Genomic DNA, 25,326 nt, shown 5'->3' on the forward strand with positions numbered 1-25,326 from the left:
TCAATGGTTTTGGCCCATTATAAGTCCAGTTCCAGATGCATCAAATCTCTATTGGAGTCCATTAGCAAATCTAATCGGAAAAAAGCTATTTTATGTTGTGCTCCAGCGTGACTACCTCAGCCCAGCAGGCCTCCTCCTAGGCCCGTTAAGACCGCCCCAAATCAGCTATTCGACCATTTTTGTCCCAAAGGTACCTCCCTCAAAATCATGCAACTGATTGCTTGCTTCAGAGGAGCGGAGCGGAGAGAAGGGGGCCACCAGGAATGGACCCACGTCGCCGGTGCCTGCAAGCACAGGTGGAGGGGAGGGGAGGAGGTCCTCGTCAGGGTCACCTTTGGTGGGGGGCGCACCTTGTGTTCAATGCATGTGGGCGTGCGACGCAGACTAGATGCCTAAGGCGACTGGGAGCACGGGAGGGTAGGTTGATGCCATGATGGTTGCGGCAGATGCAAAGGACGCCCATACTAGGTGCACGGCCTTCTCTGGTGACAATCCCAGGTGAGAACTCCCCTCCCCAGCGACACACACCCTCGCATGCTCACTCATCCCCCGTCGGATTTTAGGTTTCATTTTTTGGGGGTAAATCCCCTGTCTAGGAAGGAAGGATAGGCAACTTACAACTTATTATTGTGGTTTAGCAACTGACCAGCAACTGACGAGTCAGTAACTTCTATGAAAAATGCAACTAGTTTTGCTTAATCGAGTAATTTTCGCATGCTCACTCATCCTCCCATTGATTTTTAGGTTTGATGTTGGGGGGAAGGGTATGGAGAGAGACTTTGTGTGAGGAACGATCATTAGGGAGAGAGTTCAGATATGTTGCATTTTTTAGAGAGATAATGCACAACACTAGATTTTTACCTTCTTTTCAATGGCAACTTATTCTCATGGCTGGTAGCAACTGACCAGAAACTATTTTTGATGGTAGTAACAACTGACAAATACAACTATTTCTAATCGAGTTCAATTATGTTTTTCATTTGTCAATTCCTCCATGCAAACACTAGTTTTTGAGTTATGTGGTAGTTGGTTCTCTGAATCAATGGTATAACCTCCTAACGCGCAAACTAGATGCTATTGACTAATCTGCACTGCATAATTTTTTTTTACAGAATGGGAACAAAGTGCAAATTGGATATCATTGTTCCAGCTCCCTCTCCAAGAAGAATAATCAGGGCATCTTCTAGAGTGCAAAATTCTAAGAACTCACAACTTGCAAAGGTAGGACAAAGAAGGTAAACCAGAAGACAATGTGCTAAAGGGATTGGAGGGGAGGGCAACGCAGAAATGATATTGAAGGGAAAGGAAAAATTGAACAAGGCAATCAACCAAGAAAACGACCAGATCTTGTAACAATTATTTCACCAACCCTTCTTGCACAGTTTTTGTTGTGATAATTCAATCACCATCAACTTATCTAGCGCACAGCAACTAATGAACCTTATTGTCAGATTTAGTAGCCCGGCACTCCACCAGGGGGTTACCCAAGTGGTTGATTTGTAGGTAGAGAGGATCGCGAGACCAAGAACTTGAAGGTGATCATAAGAACACAAAGAACACAAGGGTTTTAGACAGGTTTGGATCTCCGAAGAGTAATACCCTACGTTCTGTATGTTGGTGCTTTGTATTGCTTTGCGCTGGTGCGTGATTTACAGATTGGATTGGATTTTTAGGATGCCCTCGAGAGGCACCCTTGGCTGCCTTATATAGGCTGATGACCTAGGGTTACAAGTCAGTTTGAATCCAATTTACTCGGTTGTTACATGGAAGGAAATCTGGGTTGAATTACAATACGTATCCTGCAATATCCGGGCTGATTTGAATCGCACGCCCCCCTTGGCATGTACTCCAAGTATCTTCATGTCCTTAGCCTGCACGTTTTGGTCGGGCAGACTCACTTGTTAGGACTGGCCAATACCCTATTCGGTGGGGACCCATGGAGTACCCATATCCCTCTAACACTCGAGCGATGTCTAGGCAAAGAGGAACTTGAGGTTACCATAGCGAAGCTTGAAATATGGTCGGCTAAAGCTGCGATGTTGTGATGATGATGGAAAGGCTGCGTAGTGTTCAAAAAAGAAAAAATCCGAGTGAACACAAAGCCATATGCGTAGAGCAAAGTCGAGTGCCGAATTGATGGATGTGGAGCATCCAGCAGGTTGAAGCAAAGGACATGGAGGGTGTCGCAAGACACACTTGATTGGAGTAGCCCCCGAGCATTGAAACGATTAGTATAATCGGTCCAATAGGCAAAGAAGAAAAAATTGAACCCAGAAGCAGATCCTAGTGCTCGCCGACCTAAAATAGGTGCCCAGCCCCCAAGGATGAGGACTGGTGGAGCCGTAGAGGCACACCGACTTAAAATAGGCGTCCAGCAACCGAGGATGAGGATTGGCAGAGTCGTGGAGGCACGCCAACCTGAAATAGGCATCCAGCCCCCAAGGACGAGCGCAAAGACTGGCGGGGCCACAGAGGCACACCAACCTGAAATAGGCACCTAGCCCTCGAGGACAAGCATTGGTGGAGCTGCGGAGGCACGCCGACCTAATATAGGCGTCCAACCCCTGAGGATAAGGACTGGCGGAGCTGTGGAGGCACGCCAACTTGAAATAGGTGCACAGCCCCCGAGGACGAGCGCAAAGGCTGGCGGGGCCACCGAGGCACGCCATTGAAAGTATAATAGAAAACTCGCAGACTTCGTTCGGCACGTGTGCCGTAATAATGGAAAATCCATAGATTCTGTCGTTGCGGTTATGCAGTCATGTCCTTCAAAAGCCCAAGGGGCATAGATCTGTTTTCATTTCCATCCGCAACACTCGCGCCGCCGCCGCCACAATCCACAAAGCACTTTGCCGTCGAGCCCATGAACCCTAGGTTGCGCCACCGCAATTTCTAATCTGCTCGCACGCACTTCTCTGTTGCTGCCCGAGCTGCCACGCAGCCGCCGCCTGAGCCGCTGCACCGCTGTATGCGCATCAAAACCCTTGCGGATATTAGATCCAAATTGAAAGGACTAGAAACCGAAGAAATGGCATAGGCGCAGATTCCAGATCCATCCGCATTCTGGATGAAGTCCATGATGATAGAGGAGTGCATCCAGGCGCTTGTCGACTTGGGTGACTTGAGGCCCCAGGCGCTGCTGGACTGGAAGCCGACTGCTGGGCAAGAGTTCCCTACTAAGGACAAGATGGAGATAGTGGTCTTCGCATCATTCTTTGAGCGCAGATTCTGGATCCCATGCGGGGACTTCTTCCGGGGTCTTCTGCATTACTACAAGATCAAACTAGTACATTTGAATCCCAATTCGATTTTGGATATCGCTGTCTTCATTCATCTGTGTGAGGCATACTTGGGCATCCCCCCGCATTTTGATCTGTGAAAATATTTGTATCAACTGAAAATTGTGTCGACCAAGGGGAAGCTCAGAGTGATTGGAGGATGTGGTTTTTCTCTGGGGCTGAAGAAAGTCCAGGAGTAGTTCGACCTCCAGTTGAAGGAATCCAACAAGGGCTGGCATAAGGAGTGGTTCACAGTTGCCAATCAGTAGCCCGAGCTCCTACCGCGTACTGGATATGGGCTAGTGACCATGCCCGAGTGGTCGAACCAGCCGACGTCGGAGGAGCAAGTGCAGGTGAAGCAGTTGTTGTTGGTATTTTAACCCGGCAACCTATCAAGGGAGTACCCAAGATAGTATTTTGGTTGGTGGGTGTCGTCGAAATCAAGGAGTCGATGGTGACGCAGGAACACGATTTAGACAGGTTTGAGCTGCTAGATTGCGTAATACCCTACGTCCAGTATGTTGTTTGCTTGTATTCGATTGAACCTGTTTTGAGGGGGCCTCTGTCTTCCCTTATATATCAGGGGAGTAGGGTTACAGGGTAATCTTTGGTACAAGAGCACTAGTTGGACGCGACTACAGAGTCCTACTCTAACTCGGTAGAGTAGTTTCCTTGTATTCCGACTAGTCCTTCAGGAATTCCATGTAGTCTATGTTGCCCTGTGGTGTAGTCTTCATATCCTGATACGTCTCGAGTACGTCCCCTTGAGTGGGTCCGTACAGATCTTCTGGTGGGCTTGGGGATGTATGGTTGACAAGCCCCCGAGTACTTTGTAATCAAATGAAAGAGTTCCGAGTACTCAACAGACATTGCTCGACCAATCTTTGGTGCTCGTTGAGTACTTCTGTTGTGGCTAGTCTTCAAGTACCCGAATACTATTATGCGACTGGAAGGTACTCCTGCCCTATTCTGACATGGGTTTTGAGTAGTTTGTCTTTAAGTCTTTATATGGAAGTGCAATGAAAACCGCACTCCATATGGAGAAGCCCCTGAGCTTTAGGTTGAATCGAAGAATCAGACTGAGAGTCAAACTGAATTTGCTTCATCCTTCCTTAATCCCTAAAGAAAAAGAAAATTTTGTCCAACGGGCGAGGTGTATGCAGCCCCCGAGCACTTGATCGATGACGTCCAAGCGATGAAGCGGTCAATCATGATCAACGTGACCGTTGGACTTCAATCTTGCGACAAATCTTGAGAGTATCAGACTGTTGCAAGATTACTGGCTGCGTTCCTAGAATCTCGGAGTCGTTTTATATCCATTGCCCTATTATAAAAGATAAGGCCGATAGCCTCTGTGGGTTACGCTTCCAACCGTTCGCATCTATTATTCTCCATCTTGAAAATCCTAATGCTGCCGCCACCATCAGCCGATGTAAGCAACCTTAAGTGTCATAGTAGCTTTCTCTTCCTCCCCTTACGTGCCCCGAGGTGATGCTTGTGAAGAAGATGGGAAATAAGACCGACAAGTCCAAGGGAAAAGCTGCGGAAGAATCGATGAAAGATTCCAAGAACAGGAAGGAGCCACAGCTTCCTCCACCTAAATGTGGGTCTACCGAGTAGACCACTCTGCTAGATCAAGCATCTGCTTGGAAGATGTCCACCATAAAGAAGGAAGCAATCCAAGAGTTGGTGGATGCAAAATTGCTGCAGGAGGAGGCCGTCGTAAATTGGAGGTGCGCTATGGCAATACCTAGAACTTTGAGGCCCATCTGAAAGAGACAGTGATTTGGGCTCATTTTGTGGAGAGAGGACTTATTCCTACATCGGAGTTCTTCAGAGGTATCCTCAACTTTTATGACATTCAGCTTGTTCATCTCAATCCCAATGGGATATTGCACATTGCAATCTTTGTGCATCTCTGTGAAGCATATTTGGGGATATAGCCTAATTTTCAATTGTTTTGCAAGCTTTTGCGCTGCAAGCCCCAGCCTAGTCAGGATAGAATGGCAGTACTCGGAGGTGCTGGATTTCAGCTGAGGGGCTCTGATGTGTATCTGGAGTATGAGACTCCGCCGTCCCATGGCGCCTGCAAAGAGAAGTGGTTTTACATCAAGAACCATGGGCCTCCAATGCCAGTGATCACCGAGTACCGCCCGAAGTACTCAAGCAAGTGGCTTGAAGAGTCTAGCATTGAAGATAGTCATCAGGTAGCTGAGTTTTGGCAGAGGATCGCAGCGTTGAAGAAAGCAGGGCTGACTGGGATAAACGTGGCAGCCAGCTTCTTGAAGAGGAGAGTGCAACCATTGCAGCTGCACCAGACTTGGGGTATGAGTACTCAGGCTTTGATGATCCCTCGCGGATGTCCGTTGAGGATATATTAATGATGCAGTTGAGGACTTGTTGGGTAAATTTTTCAAGAATTTCCAAGGAGTGCCCGAAGTCGATGAATCCATTTAGGAGTTTGACAAATGGTATAAACCCAGAGAGGTAACTTGCTTTCCTTTTGACTACCCATAATTAGTAGTCATTATGTTTGCCAACCAGTAATTCCTTATGCAGGAGGATGTCCTTTTATACTTTTCTCCTCCTCCTCCCCCTAATGCTGATTGCACAAAAAACACAAAATTTGTGCACTACGTGCGCTTGCTTGATGATCCCTCAGAGGAGGAGAAGGATGATGGAGACTCTGAGCTTCTTGGTGATTCAGACATTGCCTCACCTGACTCTATGTTTTCTGATCATGTTTCTGTGCAGTCTCGAGTTCTCAAATGGTATAAATTTGGATACGACACCTCGAAGCATCTAGCGGGAGATGTTGGTGATGAAGAGGTCCTAGGTCCAATGCCGAAGAAAAGACAGACCGTAGTGCATAAGTGATCGATCAGCAAGCACTTGGAGACATTCAAAGCTCCACCGCCAGTAATTACCTTTGCAGAAGAGCAATGTGCTGAAGTATGAGTACTTATATAGCTTCCTTGACTAGTCAAATTGACTTATTTTGACGTTTGTGTTTGCAGGTTGTTGATGATGCGGGTGAAGACATTGAGGATGCCGTGGATGCAATGTAAGGAGCTTCCAAGACTACTTCTGATGATGTAGTCACGATAGCTAAGGACACGGTTGCCAGTGTGGTTTCTTTGGAGGCATCTGCTGAAGATGCAGCCATGACGCCCGAGACGGCTACTTCTCAAGTAGTCGTTGATCTTGAAGTTGCGAGTGGTGGAGCGGGCGACCCGTCAGAGACTACCATAAGTGGAACTGTGAAAACGCTCGAAGCAGTTTCTGACGCCACTTTGCCTAAAGTCTCCGCTAGCGGTGAGTACGCGAGTATTGGTAGTAGTCATGCGTATGTTGTCTCTGAGTTGGTTCTTTTAGGTCTTGGCGAAAACACCAAGGAGTTGCCACCCGTACTGGCTAGTGAGCCAGCTTCGAGTGTTTAGCCAGTTCCTGTGGCGAAGAAACATCATTGAGTTCCTCCCCGGTTCGCCAAGTAAGTACTTTGTTGTAATGGTTTTGTTGTAATGGTTTGATTACTAACTTCACGATCAGTAGTCGCTTTCTTAATCTTTAATAGAGTTTGATACTAGGACTTCCAAGGATATTGTTCTTGAAGGGGTGATCACAAAGTAGGTTGAAAATCCATCGGGCACGACTCTGCTGCAGCACCCGTTGTTGATTTGATAAGTGAAAACCTGGCGCAAACTGGTGACATAGGTGCAGTGACTCTTGGAGCTGCCATACTGCGGGATATGATAACCTTACTTGAGGATCCGGCGCTGCTAGCCTCTAAGGTTGTTAATGACAATCCTCCCCCTGCAACCGAGATTGCAGCAACTACAACAGTGGTGAGTATCAAAGAGGGGGCTGTAGTAGTCTCACAGAGTGGCAAGGAATCTGGGGAGAAGGTTGTGCCAACTGCTGTGCTTGAGCAAGCGTTGGGCAAGAATGTTTCTCATGCTGGAGCTTCTTTTTCTCAGCAGCAAGTCCTTACTCCAAGTGGGAGGGCTAGTGTGGTGGCCGAGGCTCCAGTGTTGTCGCAGAAAGTTGAAATTTTTGAGAGTCCCCGGAAGAGCTGCCGCCAATATCATACTTAGTGAACTTGAATCAGCAGTTGACGACTTATATCAGGTGAGTTCTTAGTGCTACGTTTGAGTACTTAATTTTGTAGCCTGGCACCATTTGCACTCGTGAAGAGTACTAATTGTTTGATTGTGCAAGATTTATATGAAAAATCTCGCAAGAATATCCAGGTTGTCCAGGAGCGGAGTGAGGTTGCGCGCCGTGTGGCGCAGTTGGAGAAGGACATTACTGAGGAGTGCCGCCACACTGCTAACTTCCTGAAGAAGTATGAAGATGTTGTTGAGTCGTTTCGACTTGAAAGGCAAGAATTTGAAGTGGAGAGGAGCTATATGACGACATTATACTCTTGACTTTTTTATCATAATGTTGTATTATATCAGTTTCCCTGATTGCACTTACTGGTTCCCCTTGTAGAACTGAAAGGTCGGGAAACCCAGCTTAGCGGCCAAGTGCTGGATTGGAGCAATGCTCATAGTCGTGTTGCCGACGAAAATGAGCAACTCAAAGCCTGTTTACAGGAATCACACAGAGACCGTGAAAAACAGAGGAACATGCGTCGAGATTTCAGGGTTATGTTGGCCGAGGCCATGCTTGCTATCTGAAGTCATGAAGCCTCTTTGAAAAAGAAGAAGAAAGATCTCAAAGAGTTATCCGATTCAACGCAGGCCCTGGTTGACATGATGGAGCCCCCGGAGGAAGGAGTAGAGTCCTGCCCCTTAATCGGGAGATTGAGGGACGCACCAGCCTAGATCATCAATATGGCAAAGTTTGTTTGCAAGCAGGTGCTGGCGATCATAAAGTGTTTTTTATCTGAAGGCAAACTTGGCTCTAGTCACAGATGGTATCACCGGAGATTGTAGTGATGAAGCATGCACATAATATTTGGAGGATCTGGAGCCGATCGTTGAGCGTGTAGTGGGCTTCATTAATTTGGAGTAGTCTCAGTTCGCTATATTGACTTGTAATTTTGCTGATGAACTTGATGTGTTTGAACAAGTATCTATTGTTTCTCTTGGGGTGTTGATCATTGTATATTCAATGAGCACACGCAATATTTGGAGGATCTGGAGCTGATCCCTAAGTGTGTAGCGAGCTTTATCAGTTTGGAGTAGCCTGTATTGACTTGATGTATCTGAACAAGTATCTATTGTTTCTCTTGGGGTGTTGGTCATTGTATATGTAGTGAGAACTTGCTTGCAGATCTCTCAATGGGTAACCTTGCGAGTAATCACTGAGTTGGCAGTTAGACTTCCATGTAGACCCCAATTGTTGCAGATGGTTGCGGAGAGCGCACATGTGATCGTAGTAATCGTTGCATTATTGCCGTGAAGTTACAAGGACACACGAGTGTACTGTGAAGGACTTGTCGGTTTGTGTCCTAAGTGATTCACATGCAAGCTTTGATTCTGCTTAGGCAGGCTTTCACGTGGGTCTTGTCCTTGTGAAGGATAAGTCGAGTTACTATGTAGTCACGGGTGCACTATGTACCTGGCCTTCCAGCTATAAATAGTCCCCCCAGCTGCTGTTGCTGAAACATGGATCTGATTATAGCGATGGTTGGCCTTAGGTTGCTTCTCTTTGACAATAACAAATTTCCAATTAGCGCCCTGGTGCTAGAAGATTCCTCGTAGTGAGGTTCCACATTCCCTCCACAAATCTTCGTGCTAGTAGAGATGACTGCGATGCTAGAAGAATCCTCGTAGAAGGATTTGCCGTGTGCTCGGTCTTTCCCCTTGCTCTCTAGTAGTAACCATGCTGGAGCTTGCGAGTGAAGGATGATGAGCTTCACGGTCTTTATCCAGTTGTCTGGTCGAGGATGGAGGCATGGTGCCAACTGCTCATTCTCTCTGCAACGTCTCGGGATGAGACTCAAGTACACAATGTGTACTTGAAGTCCAGTTCCGAGTACTTGTAGAGGGGAAGGGGTGTTGATGGAGGGCAGCGGGACTGGAGTGCGTGGAGCTCCAGTCTCTATCTATGTCACTGCCGAGGGGAGGAGAAGGGCACAACTGCCTAGAGCGCAGCTTCCTTACATGCACTCCCCACCTCTTGGTGTCTCTTCCTCCTGATCTGTGGGTAGTCACTAGGCTCAAGTGTATCCTTGTGATATAATAAAAGCCTAGGACTTCTGTTGTAACTGCTAGTAGGTAGTTGCTTGCAGTTGTTGTTGTGCACTTATGTTGTACTCTGAACACTCCGACTTCTTAAAGTGGAGTTATCTATTGTAATTCTGCAAAATTTCATTAATATGAAGATTGCATGTGAGAAATGAGATTTGTAGTTTTGTGTACTCTTTATCTGTCTATTGTGACAAATTGATGCCTGTGGAACTGAGTAGTTCGTGTAGACTTGTTAGCTAAAAATAGCTCAAATTTGCAGCTGTAAGCCACTGTGTGAGTTGTAGAGAACTCATATAGACATGTGTTGACAAGTCAAAAGCAGAGCGCTAGGGCTCTAGCTCAAGATGCAGTTGTCTTGCCTTTGTGAATTGTTAGACTTGTAGAAACAAGTTGAAGTTAGAGCGTAGAGGCTCGTAGAGTTGAGTAGCTCAAGTTGCAACTGACCCACCTTTGTGTGCCACTAGACTTGTTGAAACAAGTTGAAATCAGAGCGCAGAGGCTTGTAGAGCTGAGTCGCTCAAGTTGCAGCTGACCTGCCTTTGCCAGCCGCTAAACTTGTTGAAACAAGTTAGAATCAGAGCGCAGAGGCTCGTAGAGCTGAGTAGCTCAAGTTGCAGCTAACCCGCCTTTGCGAGCTGCTAGTTGTAGGCAAAGATGAGAAGTCGGTAGTTGCCAAAAGGAAATTTATTAATAAAAACTGAACGATTGAGATCGGTGGCTTGAGTACTGTGCCGCCTAGTCTGCTGACTATGGGTAGTAGTGACATAGGTGCTCAATGTTCCAGGAGTTTGTGACTTCTTCGCCGGATAGTTCTTGTAGCCTGTACGATCTAGGTCCTGTGACTTTGGACACGATGTAAGGCCTTTCGCATGGTGAGTTTGTGTAGCCCCATTGTGTCTTGAATGCGCTTGAGGACCATGCCGCCAATGTTGAAAGAACATTCTTTGACGTTGCGATCGTGGTAACAACGTAGTCCTTCAAGGTATCTTGCTAACTGTACGAGTGCTACACAACGTGATTCTTCGAAGATGTTGAGGTCTAAGCGCCTTGTTTCCTATGCTGCTCCTTTGTCATATTGCTCGACCGCAGGGGACCTTCACATGATGTCAGCAGGGAGTACGGCTTCTGACCGGTAGACAAGGAAGTAGGGTGACTGCCCAGTAGGCTTGCACGGTTGAGTACATAGTCCCTAGAGAATGTTAGGTAGTTCTTTGAGCCACTTGCCTCCTTTGGTGTTACCAATGTCGTGTAGCCTTTGCTTGAGAGCTTCAAGTAACATGTCGTTAGTGTGCTCAACCTAGCCGTTGGCTCTTGGGTGAGCGACAGAGACGTAGCGAACGTCGATTCTGCTATTCTCGCAGTACTCCCAGAACTCGTGATTGTTGAAATTTAAGCCGAGGTCTGTGATAATTCTATTTGGAAAACTGTAGCGGTGAACTATTTCATTCAGGAAGTCAAGAACCTTGTTAGCCTTGGAGTAGGTGACTAGTTTTACCTCGATCCATTTGGTGAACTTATCAATGGCGATGAGTACTCGATTAAATCCTCCTAGGGCTGTTGGGAGTGGACCAATCATGTCGAGCCCTCAGCATGTGAAAGGCCATGTTGGAGGTATGGTGATGAGTTTGTAGGCAGGGACATGTTGTTTCTTGGCAAAAAAACTAGCATCCTTGATATCTGCGGACTAGTTCCTCTGCATCTGTCAGTGCAGTTGGCTAATAAAATCCTGCTCTAAAAGCTTTACCTACTATTGTTCTTGAGGATGCGTGATTCCCGCAGATTCCTTTATGTATCTCCTCCAAGATGTCCTTGCCGTCCTCGCGAGTGACGCACTTCATGAGTACTCACGAGGACGCTCCTCTTCTGTAGAGTTTATCTCCGCCTAGAATGTAGCTTTTGCCTCACCGTGAGACTTGTTTCTGCCTGCTTTTTTGTTGGAAGGTAGCTTGCTCTTTAATGTAGTCGATAAAAGGAGTCCTCTAGTCTACCTCGATCACCATGATCTCTCGATCAGGTTCTGGTGGACCCTTACTGGTGGTTGCTGGATTTATTTGTTCTGTTATGGATGGCTTGCAAAGTTCACGAACAAAGATGCCTACTGGAACTTCCGCGCTGTTGAGCCTATTTTGGATAAAACATCGGCAACAATATTGTTGTCGTGGACCACATGGTGAAATTTTTAGGCCTGAGAACTTGTTCTCTAGTTTGCGGACTTCCCTGCAGTATGTGTCCATGTTTTCCTTGTTGCAGTTCGATTCGTCATTGATTTGATTGATGACTACTAATGAGTCACCGTAGACTAGTAATCTTTTGATACCTAGTGAAATTGCTAGGCGAAGACCGTGTAAAAGTGCTTCGTACTCGGCTTCGTTATTTGACGCTTCCCAAAAGATTTGAAGAACGTACTTTGAGTTGTTCGCCTTTTGGGGATATTAAGAGTACTCCTGCACCAGCTCCTTCAAGCTTGAGTGATCCATCAAAATACAAGACCCAATGTTCAAGGCGTTCCACCAGTGTAGGCAATTGATTTTCCCTCCATTCAGCCATGAATCGACTAGAGCTTAGGACCTGATTGTTGTTCTAGGTTTAAATTCCACGGATAACGCTCCGAGTTCTACTGCCCATTTTGATGTTCTTCTCGTGGCATCCTGATTGTGGAGGATTTCGCCGAGTGGGAAGTTAGTGATGATGGATATGTTGTGTTCCTGGAAATAATGTCGCAGTTTCCACGAAGTGAGTAGTATGGCATAATGTAGTTTCTGGACCGGCGGGTACGATGTCTTGGAGTCTGAGAGTATTTCGCTGACAAAGTATACTGGTCTCTGGACTTTGTAGACATAGCCTGGTTCAGACCTTTCAACTACTATTGCTATGCTGACAACATGAGTGGTTGCAGCAATGTACAAGAGCAAGTCTTCGTTTGGTGTTGGAGCTATAAGGATTGGCAGCTTTGATAGGAAGTCTTTCAGCTATAACAAAGCCTTATCTGCCTCCTCTGTCCATTGAAAGTTGTCATGTCCCTTGAGTAATTTGAAAAAGGGTAGACCTTGTTCTCCAAGTCTTGATATGAATTAGTTTAAGGCCGCCATGCAGCTTGTGAGCTTTTGCACATCTTTTATGCTAGATGGGGCTTGCATATTGGTGATGGCAGAGATTTTCTCAGGGTTTTCCTCGATGCCTCGATGGCTGATGATGAACCCAAGTAGTTTCCCCGATAGTATGCTGAAAACGCACTTGGTAGGATTGAGTTTCCATCAGAAGACTCGCAGGCTTATGAAAGTTGTTCTAAGTCTGCAATCAAATCGTCTGGATTTCTGGTTTTGACTACTACATCGTCTACGTAGGCTTCTATGTTGCGGTGTAGTTGTTTCTCAAAGCACATATGAATTGCGTGTTGATAAGTCACACCTGCGTTCTTCAGCCCAAAGGGCATTGTCTTGTAGCAGAATGCTCCAAAAGGGGTGATGAATGCGGTCTTGGCTTGGTCTTTCTCCTTAAGTGCTATCTAGTGATTTCCCAAGTAACAATCGAGGAAACAGAGTAGTGCGCATCCAATTGTGGAGTCGACTACTTGGTCAATTCTGGGAAGCCCAAAGGGATCTTTGGGGCAATGTTTGTTAAGGTTTGTGTAGTCGACACACATCCTCCACTCATTGTTGTTCTTCTTTCAAACTAAAACTGGGTTGGCTAGCCAATTGGGGTGGAAAACTTCTTTTATGAAGCCTGCCACAAGTAATTTGGCTAGCTCTTTCTTAATTGCGTCTCTTCTGTCCTGAGTGAATCTTCGTAGTCGCTGTCTTTTGGAAGTAGCTTTAGGATCAACATTGAGTGAGTGCTCGATTAGTTCCTTGGGCACACCTGGCATGTTGGCCGGTTTCCATGTGAAAATGTCTCGGTTTGCCCGAAGAAAACCGACGAGCGCGCTTTCCTATTTAGGATCGAGCCATATTCCGATCAGGGCTATTTTGGATGAGTTGCCAATCTCGAGGTCAATGGCTTTGAAGTCCTTGTCGTTTGTTGGCTTGATTTTAGTAGCTCCCGACTTGTTCTCTGGAATTTTGAGTTCTGTTGGGATGAGCTTCTTTGACGCAGTGAAATCTTGTTGCATGGAGCTAGGAACTTGAGTAGTCGCGGCTATCTCAACAGCTTCTGTGTTGCATTCATATGATCGTCACAGGTCTCCATGAAGAGATAGTTCTCCTTTCGGCCTATGCATTTTCAGTAGCAAGTACATGTAGTGTGGGATGGCCATGAAATTGGCCAGGGCTGGTCTTCCAACGATGGCATGGTAAGAATTCTCGAAGTCAGCCACCACAAACTTGATGTACTCTGTGTGGTAATGCTCTTTGGTGCCGAAGGTGATAGGTACGACGACTTGTCCTAGTGGGATAGCTGCATTGCCTGGAATGATTCTGTAGAAGGGAGAATCTATTCGGGTAAGCCTTTCAGTGATGTTGAGGCCCATCTTGCTTAGAGTCTAGGTGAAAATGACGTTGAGTCCACTGTCACCGTCGATGAGTACTTTGGTTAGTCTTGAGCCTGCGACAACTGGGTCTAGTACCAGAGGGAAACACCCTGGTTCCGACAAGTTGGTCCATTTATCCTTCCTGCTGAAGGTAGTGGGTACCTTAGACCATTTGAGAGGTGTGGGGGTGGTTGGTTCGATAGCCATGATTTCTCTGAGTACTAATTTATTGGAATGCTTAGAGGTAGTGCCTGAAATTCCGCTGAAAATGACATTGACCATTTTAGATGTTGTCTAGAACTTGTCTTCGCCGTCTTCAGTTTCATCCATCTTGCCCTTGCCTTTGTCCTTATTGTTGTTGGTGGGAGGTTCTGGCAAACTCTTGCATAACTCTGCGAAGGCTGTAGCAGTCTATTGCAGCATGCTTGCTGTGCGGGTGCCATGGACATTGTTTCTTGAGTAGTTCATTGAATGAAGGGCCATAATTTTGTTGGTTTGGTCCTTTCTTTCTTGAGTTTGACATTGCTGCAACGGTATTATCTAGTTTATGCTTACGATTCTGATTGCCCAAGTAGTTGTTTCGGTGATCACTGTTGCAGTTTCTGTCTTGTTCTTGGTTGTTACCTTGGTTATTGTTGTCACGTCCACGATTGCGATGTGAGTCGAACCTTTCGCGTTCCTTATCTTCTTCGTCTGCCTATGACTAAGCCATAATTTTGAGTTCTTTGACATCCACTGGACGGCGTCTGCCAATATCTTTGAACATGTGTCGGTCCCAGAGGCCATTTTGAAAACATTCTATCATGTTTGCTTCTGAGATGTCGACAATTGTAGCTTTTTTGTTGAAAAAATAGCGTAGGGATTCATCCTTTTGTTGCTTAACTTGAGCCAAGTCAATTCTATTGCCAGGGCACTGCATAGCTCCGGCGTAGTTGCTTGTAAAAGATTTCTTTAGATCAGACCATGAGTCAATGGAGTTAGGCTTCAAAGATTCAAGCCAAGTTAGTGGCACGGGTTCTATCCAAATGGGAAAGTGGATGACCTTTATATCATCGCTTTCGCCTGTAGCTTGGACTGCTAGTGAGTAGTAGCGGAGCCCCTGAATTGGGTCTTGTTTGCCATCATATTTAGTGATGCCCATTGGTTTGAATTTCTCTGGAAGAATAGTCTTCATGATTCATCTTGTGAAAGCAGGGAAGTGGTCATTGTCATCACCCTTAGCTTCACGTTCACGGTGGTGATTGTTGATTATATCTCGAGTATCACAGTTGTGATTTAATGTTTCTGTAAGATCACTAATGTGCAAGGGTTTCGGATTAGCTCTGCGGTGTCGTGGGCCTTCCGCGGAGGCTGTACGACTACCTTCGGCTACATCTCTATTTCATCTTGTAGCTTCAAGTACGCCCCTATGTTGAGTTGGTTCTTCATGTGGTTGGTTTGAATGTCTTGCATGGTCTCTACTATCATCATGGTGACTTGGGTTGTGAGGCACGGATGGGATTGGTCTTTCCTTGTCAAGGAGTTTGTATGCCTCTACCAAGTATGACAGGAGATCGCTGTATTTGTTTGGAGGCATTGACCATGCGATAAGGTCAATAGAGGCAGTAGTGGCAACTGGTGTGTTGTGTTCTCGTGTTTGTACTGCTTCAAATGCTCTTTCAAGATTTACGATGGGAAGTCTTGCAGCTAGAAGTCAACAACGCTCTGCTCTCTGGGTGTTTCTTGCTCTTCTTTGAGTTCTCTAGCTGCTTGTTTTGCCCTTCGGTACGTCAACTGATAATTTATCTTGGGAGACTTCTTCGACTTAATGTTCCCGATGAGGAGTTCTCTAATGTTGGTATTGGTTGCTGGTACCTGTTCCATCAGCTGGCGAAACAACAACAAAGAGTTCTCTATCCGGAGAGTAGCTTCAAGAGCTGGATGTTATGACCTCAGTGGAGCCATCTTCTTCACGGATCGGTAAGAGTGGAGTACCCTTTTGTTAAGGGAGGATATCCAAGTGTGTGACGAGGCGTGACTCGTTGTCCTGGGCAAGGAAGGATGGCTTCATGTCCAGCCAGTAGACAAATCTATCTTGCGGTGTTGATGTGATTACCAGGCCCTGCTGCATACCTGATAAGGGGAGTTCTTCAAGAGAGTCCGAGTCGTACTTGTGGTCCTCAATTGATTCCAGTCCGGATTAGACTTTGGATAAAGGTTGCTGATGAGCCGTGACCACATTTCAGAGTCCAAGCAGGAATCGACTTGGGGTTGTATCCGGTCCATACGATGGCTGAATTGCCTGTCCGCGTGGACTAGTTTGAGTTGTGGTTGAGTCCGAGTTGTGATCGAACTCGGTGTTATTCAGATCAAAAAATTTGAGTTTCTTGAAAAAATCTTCTGCCTCATGTAGACGAGAGTTTCCGCCGAGATGCTTCTTCTCCAGTTCTTCGATGATGCCGCGTTGGAAACCTCCAATGCTGTTAGCGATGCAGAGACAGGAGCCGAAGACGAACATTGCACCCACTTCGAATACGAACGCAGGCTTAATGATGACTAGAGCCATCGATCTTGCATGGAGAATTTCGGTGACTTCCCTTACCTGGTGCGCCAGCTGTCGGTGTTTTAACCCGGCAATCTATCAAGGGAGTACCCGAGATAGTGTTTTGGTTGGTGGGTGTTGCCGAAATCAAGGAGTCGATGGTGACGCAGGAACACGATTTAGACAGGTTCGGGTCGCTAGATCGCGTAATAGCCTACGTCATATATGTTGTTTGCTTGTATTCGATTGAACCGGTTCTGAGGGGGTCCCTACCCGCTCTTATATATCGAGGGAGCGGGGTTACAGGGTAGTCTTTGGTACAAGAGCACTAGTCGGACACAACTACAGAGTCCTACTCTAACTCAGTAGAGTAGTTTCCTTGTATTCCGACTAGTCCTTCAAGAGTTACGGGGTGTTTGGTTCTTTAGGACCTCCTAAAATTCATGTCACATCGAATATTTAGATGTTAATTAGGAGGACTAAACATGAGCTAATTATAAAACTAATTACACAGATGGAGGCTAAATCACGAGACAAATCTATTAAGCCTAATTAATCCATCATTAGCACATGTTTACTGTAGCATCATATTGTCAAATCATGGACTAATTAGGCTTAATAGATTTGTCTCGCAAATTAGTCTCCATCTGTACAATTGGTTTTATAATTAGTCTATGTTTAATACTCCTAATTAGTATTTAAATATTCGATGTGACAGGAATTTTAGGAGGTGCTAAAGAAACAAACACCCCCTTACATGTAGTCTACGTTGCCCTATGGCGTAGTCTTCATGTTCTGATATGTCTTGAGTACGTCCCCTTGAGTAGGTCCGTACAGATCTTCTGGTGGGCTTGGGGATGTATGGTTGACAGTTGCTGAAGAAGATCGTTGACTTGAAGGTGCGTGGACTCACAACCGAAGCTGTCAGCATCAATTTCTATTGGAGACTGACACAACCGATCAAGAACAGAGTTCATCCGGCATATGAGTACACAGGGCCGTTGGACCTGACCAGAGAAGTCCAGCAAAAGGTGACCAAGGTAGAAGTTGCCAATTGGATCATCGAGTTTTTTGGTGGCCTTATCAAGAACAAAAGCTGCCCCAAAGCTTATTCCCTAAAGAGGCCGGCCAACCCGGTATGACCTTAACTGCATTGACTTAGCGTTTCCATTCTGTAATTGTGTTGTCTCTGACTAATCTTGTTGACTAAGCAGAGCGATGAATTTGAATTCTTTTGCCCGACACTGCTTCCTGGAGGGGCCGAGCAACAGTGACCCAAGATCCGCTCGACCGATGGGTCTGACTAGCCGCCTACCGGCCTTGATTGGGATTCAGACTCCTGCATCGGTTCGGATGAGAGTGTGCAAAAGAGGTCAACCAAGCCGAGGGCCCAGAACTAGTGGGACGCTGGACATGACAGGTCTGAAGAAGCTTCCAGCCTCCCAGACCCAGAAGCCGAGCAGGAAGAGGAAGAAGATGGCCGGAACAAAGGAAAGGAGAAGGGAGAAGGCTGCCCTGAGCGCAACCTCCTCAGCCAGGTCGGCCAGCGAAGCAGATGAGGAGTCTGACATGCCGAGCCCACCCACCAAGAAGAAGAAGTTCGAGCTCCTTGAGACGACCCAGGCCGATGCGGAGTGGGTCAAGGAGGTGTTGAAGGCAAAGATTCGGGGGGAGGGGGGTCTAGCGGGGATGTCTCTGCGCCACCACCACCATTGCGCCCCAAGTTTTGGGTAAAGAAGAAGAACACCATGTAAGTGCAATCTAGTTGTACTGTCTGTCTTGTGTTTGTTTTATTGCCCATCTTGCTTAAATTAAATTACTACTTGCATTGACAATGCAAGAATTCTTTGCTGGATGATGAATCTAGTGTACAGCTGACTAGTTGCTCAACCTAGACCGAGGGGGTGAGCGGCCGCACCGTTGATCAGTCACCACCTCCGGAGACCATGGCGGATCAAAATGGTCGCATTGGAGAGGTTATGCCCAATCCGTTGCCGTAACAAGGTGTAGTCGGCTTCGGGGCTGTGGACACTGCTGTGGTCGACTCCGGGGTCAAGCAGGTATCTGGTGAGGGAGCTAGAACTGAGCCTCACCTGGAGGAGTTGTCTAGGGATGATTCGTTGCTAGAGAGGTCCGTTGGGGATGGAGGAGATGATACTGATACCTTGAACTTCTCCAGGTCTGACCTTGCTAGGGACGAAGTGCACGACAAGAAGCATCTTGCCAGGCTGTGGCAGTCATCCTCTGAAATTTTCAAGCTGCTATTTGTAGGTGTGCCGACCAACCCGAAGAACTTATATCTAAAATCCATTCTCACTGCAGAGCTCAGATTGTTGAAATGTAAGCAAGGTCTTGCTGTGCGCGTTCATAAGAGGGCGGGCGCGATCTAGCAAGCTGAGCACTATCGTCGGAAGGCAGAGTGACTTGAGGCTAACCTCAAGAAGGCTAGAGAGGATGCTGTGTAGAAAGACCTGGATCATGCCTTGATCGAAGAGGTTCTAATGCACACTTGAAAGGTATGTTGTGCTGACCTATTGAATGGGTTTTGTCTTTGAAGTCTTAGTCTTGATGTATACTTGTTTGAACAAGCAGATGCCGTAGTGAGGGAGCAAAGGCTCAAGTGGTAGCTCAAAGAGTGTGAGGATTTGAATGCTCGTCTCCAGCAAGAACATGATGTGACGGTTCACCGTGAGTATGCCGTGTCGTAGAAGCTGACTTATGAAGCCAACGCGCGCAAACAAACTAAGCGCTGCTTAGATGCTACAATGCATAGTCTTTAGCATGACCAATTGGTAATTGCAGGGTTGGAGGTGGAGCTAGAGGATCTTCGTAAGGCAGCTGGCTATGTGATGGACATGGTCCAACCAGAGACTAACCCGACTATGCCGATGCCACCTCTCGAGCCGCACCTGGTCGGCTAAAGGAACTGATGAAGGATACCGTGGTATAGTGCGTCAAGAACGTCTTGCCAGTTGTTGGCGCTAGAAATCGGTCAACCGAATCCCAGCGACCGACACACGACCCGGGAGAATCTGCTTAGCTCCTGTTCGGGTGAATGCCCTGGTGCGGTTCGCGTGGCGTGCCAGCCAATCTGACCTGTTGATTGGCAAGGAAGAATACGTGTCAGGTTCAAAAACCTCGATCGGCTATGTTCCGATTTCAAGAGAATTTATCAGCGAATCGGCCGATTTACTGTAATACTGAAATCGGCTATGAGATAGCCTGATCTCTGTAGCCTTGCAGATAGAAAACTGCTAAAGTAATCGGTACAAAGCTATGATAACAACACCAGGAATAGATCTAATCGGCAACAAATAAATTTAACAATAGAAAACAGAGAGAGACGACACTACCGATTCCTAGCTGGATAACTGGTGATAAAGACTAGAAAAACAGGTAAAAACCTACGAATCTAGCAAATATCGATAACTAGTGAATAAATCTAAACGAAACAACAGCGATACGCCCGGAGTTAAAGCCTAGATGTTACTCGATAAACGGAACTTACAGAATCGGCTGGAGATCAAGATGATACAGCCCCGCCAACCCGCACGAACTCGTGGACAAGAGAAAAGTAGTAGCGAAGTCGCTTGAAAGTAAATACGAGGAAAAAAAGTAGCTTGTTGTATTGATTGGTTGATGATTACAGATTTACAAAGGTAGCTATTTATAGCCCCGTACAGATATCTCCTTAACCGACTAGAATTCTATCCCTAATTTAAACAGAAAACGAATATCTACAAGCATGATTCGTGCTAGGTTGGTTACTCCACGCTTCGTGGGCTGATTTCCATCTTACCCTTCTACTCCTTTTCAAACCCATACAGGCCCAATTAACCCCTCCTCCTAATCGGCCGATTCCTCATCGGCAAAAGGCTACCGATTGGGACTCTGGTATATTTGACCCGAAACCAAACAGAAGTCGCTGGCCGATCTCACACTGTAGCACCACTTGGCCGATTCCCAACTGTGCTTCTCCGATTCCCTTTCTTCTTGGCGCCGATTCTACTAGTGACGAAATCTGGCGTCAACACATGCCCCCCAGTTTCGGAGTAAAACATAGTCTTTTACTTCGAAATTCTTTATAACCTCCCCTCCGAAACGGCCGCAGTGAAAACATCCTTCCGTTTCGCGGTCTTCCAGCTGATCATTGCAATTTTTTGAAACGGGCGCCCACGACAGCCACTACCCCCGAAAAACTCGAAGCGCCGGCGCGGTGAAAATTCCAGTTTTACCCCTCTTTCAGGCATCCTTTAAATAGCGCTTCACCCGCACCTCATCTTCAAGCTCACGTCTCTTTTCCCAGCGCGCGCGCCTTCTTCTTCCTTCAGCACCTTTCCCTCGCCGAAGCTTTCTAGCCTCACCTCCTGTTACTCCTCCCTCTTCTCTTCCAATGGCGGCTCCTTCCGGCAGTTCTCCCGCACGCGACACCCCAGAGGTAGCACCTCCGGTGGTAGTGGCAACAACCGTCACTCCATCCACAGATGGAGGAGCTTCATCGGAGATCCCAATGGCGATCCCCATTGCGGCCCCATCGCCCGCATCCGCATCGGCGACCTCACCGATCACTCAGAACTTTATCCCAGAGGTAAATACCGAATCCTTCTTCTATCGGCAATGTATTTACTTTAGATCTGTTTCTTACTTTTCCACACTCCCTTCCTTTTTTAGGCAGTTAGGCATAGAATTACCATTCACCTCACGGGAAGCCCCGGCCTTATTTGTCTCGGTCCTATGGGAAACCCAGATCCAACAGATCTCATAAATTTGGAAACCGACCGGATACCCTTCAAACGATCCGACATGAACCTAGATCACTGGGTGGGTACTTTTAGATCCTGGCCGAATGAAACCCCAGGTTGGAGGGAGTGGTACCAACGGATGGCTGCATCAAGGAGCGTCTCATGGGAAGAGCTCAAAATCGGCCAGTGCATCAACCTCTCCTTATCTCAGATGGAGAAAAATGAGCCGTTAGTGATGGCGGCTTCTTATTTTTGGTCTGATGCACTTAATGCATTCTTATTTGGGCACGGTCCTATGACCCCCACACTGGCCGATGTAGTCCTGTTGACCGGCCTTGACATATCCTCCCCAGATACACCCTTCCACCTTTTAGCCACAACGTCACATCGGCTGGATACAAGGGGAATCGGCGGGTGGAAGGGCTTCATCAGAAGTAATAAGAAAACCGGAACCGTTGAGAACAGGGAGCACACGGCTTTCCTGATGATGTGGCTAGAAAAACACTTCTTTTGCGGAAGAGCTGCTGGCCCAACAACCAACACCCAAGCTTTAGCTGAAGCACTGTCCAAAGGAAGCCATATCCCCCTCAGGAAACATCTGTTAGGGGCTGTATACCATATGCTCCATCAAATCGGCACAAGACTATCCAAGGGAGAGCCGATCGGTAACCAAGGCGGACCTTGGTGGTTCGTCAATCTATGGTTGAACCTTTATATGAGCAGAATCACCCAGCAGCCGGTGGACCATATGACGTTCCCCAACATCGAATCGGAAGAGGACCCCACCGAACGTCGCCGATGCATGTCTTTTGGCGAAGCGGCGTCAGCTTTTCCAGGTTGCGCGTATTCTGCTACAAAGGTAGCCGAGTACTTTCGATGCTTCTATAATGGATTTAATGAAGACGCAACAATTTGGTTTCCGTATCAGCGAGACGACCCAATCTTTGAGCTCCCCACTTGCTTCAATTCGGCTTCCGGCCGATTTGATGAAGACCTCTATGAAGGGTTGATCAAACCGGGACTCCTACCGGTCAACTTCTTCTCAGGGAAGGATGCCCCTACATACGAATTCTACAACCCTTCCGTTGCAGCACGACAATTCGGCATGGGTCAGTTGCCGATTCAAGTGTACTTCGCTGGCAGAATCAAGTTTAGAGATGAGCTCACATCTGGCCTGGACTACGGTCGGTTGCGAGACCGAATTCCGGATTCCAGTACAATTAACTTGAACGACTGGCTAGTAGCTCCATTTGCTGTCCAGTCGTTCAAACTCTGGTGGGCCGAATGGAAACAATTTCTCTTCTGCAACTCAGCATCGGCATACTGCAATCTTCTGGACCCGGCCAACATTGATCCAAACGCCGAGGTACTTCACATAACTGATTTTTATTCCTTTTTATTCCTCTTAACATGATTGAGTACTAATGATTATCTCTTTAGGCTGAGAATCGGACCCCTCCAACACACTGCCGCAGCGGACGGCTAATAGAGAGTCATCCATACACTACCTATCCCCTTATCGGTTATGACGCCCCGTCTGTTGGCGTGATTGCTGGCCGATCGAAACAAGTTCATAAGAGGACCACTAAAAAGACCAATCGCCGAGTCCGGGCTCGTACGGAATCGGCGGATCCTCCTGTGCTCGCATCGGCAGAAACTTCGACCGCACCACCTTCTCAGGTCTTCCAAGGTGCCGATACTCGAACCATCACGCAAGCTGGGGCGGCCGCTGCGTCGTTATTGTTGGAAGCCATACAGGTAAACCTGAGTTTTACTGCCTTCGATTGTTTATTCTGTTATTAACTCTTTTGTAACCTTAAACTGCACAGAGTATCCCCATGGAAATACAACAATCGGCAGCAGCTCCACCAGCCACTGACGCGCCCCCACTTCCATCCGTTGAGATATAGAACTTATCTTACCGATTTCCTTTGGGTATTAACGTAATGTACTTATTCAAACCTATGACTCAGGCCATCGGCACATCAATCGCTCCTCGACCGCCGATTTCTTCTCAGGGGGCTGGTCCAAGCACCGCGCCGATTATCGTGGAGTCTTCTTCATCCGATGAACCCATGGCGCAGGCCCCTGAGCAAGGCGTGACGGCTTCGCAAGTGCAACATGAGGAAATTCGCTTCAAAATGGTAAGTTTCTGTTTCGGCTTCTACCTAGCCGATTTGCTCTTACTTCCAGCCGATTTATTTCTTTTCTTTATTATCTCCAGGAACAGGACACTCCCGACAACAGCCTCTTTTCTTTTGCGGTTGCCCTCTCTGACGACGAAGAGGTTGCCTCTCGCCAAGTCGCCTTGAGTTCCGTTCCTGATGACGTCCGAGCCAAACTTTCCAGCATCCGATCCCTCCTTCAAGGGGATATCGGCCGACTAGTAGAAGATGCTTCACCGATTCGGCAGCTCTTCAATGACGTCAGCGGACGAGTACCAGAAGAAGCGGAGGAGGCCCTGGCGCCGGCGGCCTTCATCGAGTCCATGAGGATCCCGGTCTTCAGAGCCCTTCGTCACATGGCCGATCGCGCCAAGCTGACCAAGACTCGCGAAGAGGAAGACGTTTTCAAGCATCAGGCTCAAGAGGCGCATCGGCGTATCCATGTTCTAGAAGATTCCCGCCCGGCGATCATAGGTGAGATAGACCGCCTCAAGCGTCGGAGGGCGGAGCTTGCCAAGGAGATGGAGCAAGTGACTAAGGCAATCAGTGCTGAAGAGAACAGACTCCAAGAGCTACCCTCTGTTATTGCCGATTTGACAAGGGAGAGGCAGCGCTTTGCTCATGAGGCCTTGAGACTCCATCGCAGCGCATCGGAGGTCCCTGGATCGGCGGAAGAAGACCAACGGGTTCTTGACTCTGCCGATCAGATCTGGCGTCAGGCCATCACGGCTATCGATACCCTTCTGGGTAATCTGTAAGACACTGACCATTTTGTACGAACATTTACTATCTTCTTTGACCGTCCCTCGCGACGCCCTTTCTATTTATTGCCTTCTTATTACCGATGGGACGTGGCTTTACCAGATTTCCACGCATTTTTCCATAAATACCGACCTCGGCGCTTACTCCCGATAGCACCAACTTGGCTCTCGTTTCACTTCTCTCTCCTTCTCATTGGCGTAACTTCTTTGTCATGGCCTCGTCGTCTTCTTCTTCCTCTGTTAACCAGGTGAAGTCTTTGACATCTACCTTCCCTTCGTTTTTAGATCCAAGGAAGAGAATGTACTTTCTTATTCCTTCTTTGTTTCAGCCTCAACGTCTTAGCCCCGAGCTCGTGCGCGCCATTGAGTGCATTCATTCCGAGAACCCATTGACGTCGGAGGATAAGGTGCTGATTGTGGCTCACCGAGAGGAACTCCAGGACCACATTACTGCGGAGGCTCGTGTGGTCTTGGATTCCGTGGTGAGTGAAAGTAATCGTCAATCTTCACCCGTTAGGAGCCATCATTGTGACGATCTCGAAGACGACGTCGCCACGGCGGCCCGTACGATCCTGGACTTCGTGGAGAGGAACGGCAGCCGGCGACCTCCCACCGACAGGAGTCATCCGCTTCCTCGGCAAGTCGTTCTTGAAGACGCGGGGGCAGGGACTTCGCACCCTCCCGTGGATCGGAGCCATTTCCTCCCTCGTCAAGTTGAAGCGGAGATTTCAATGAAGGCCATAGAAGAAGAATACCTCCGTCTCATGATAGAGTTAGGTCGGGCTGAGAGGGAGCGCAAGAAAAAGAATAATTAGTTATTGTATTTTTGTTCTAAGGGTGACCAATATTTTGTCGGCCATGTAACCCATCGTCCGTACCGAATGAATGCAATCGGCCGATCCGGTTGACTATGTGTTTGAACCGATTTGCATCGGTTATGTGTTTGAACCGATTTGTATCGGCTATGTGTGGTTGTGTCATGGTTAACTTCCTATGCCCCGACCCATATACTGGGGTAGTATCTTTTTAAGTACCTTCCGTTCAGAGCTCTAGTAAACTCCTCACCTTCTATTGTTTCCAAAATGTAAGCATTCCCTGGAGCGCATCTGCCAATTTTATACGGCCCTTCCCAGGTGGGGGACCATTTTCCGAATTTAGGATCTTTTGACCCAATCGGCAATATTAACTTCCATA

This window comes from Setaria viridis, chromosome 7, assembly GCF_005286985.2.
Source record: "Setaria viridis chromosome 7, Setaria_viridis_v4.0, whole genome shotgun sequence".
NCBI classification, from domain to species: domain Eukaryota; kingdom Viridiplantae; phylum Streptophyta; class Magnoliopsida; order Poales; family Poaceae; genus Setaria; species Setaria viridis.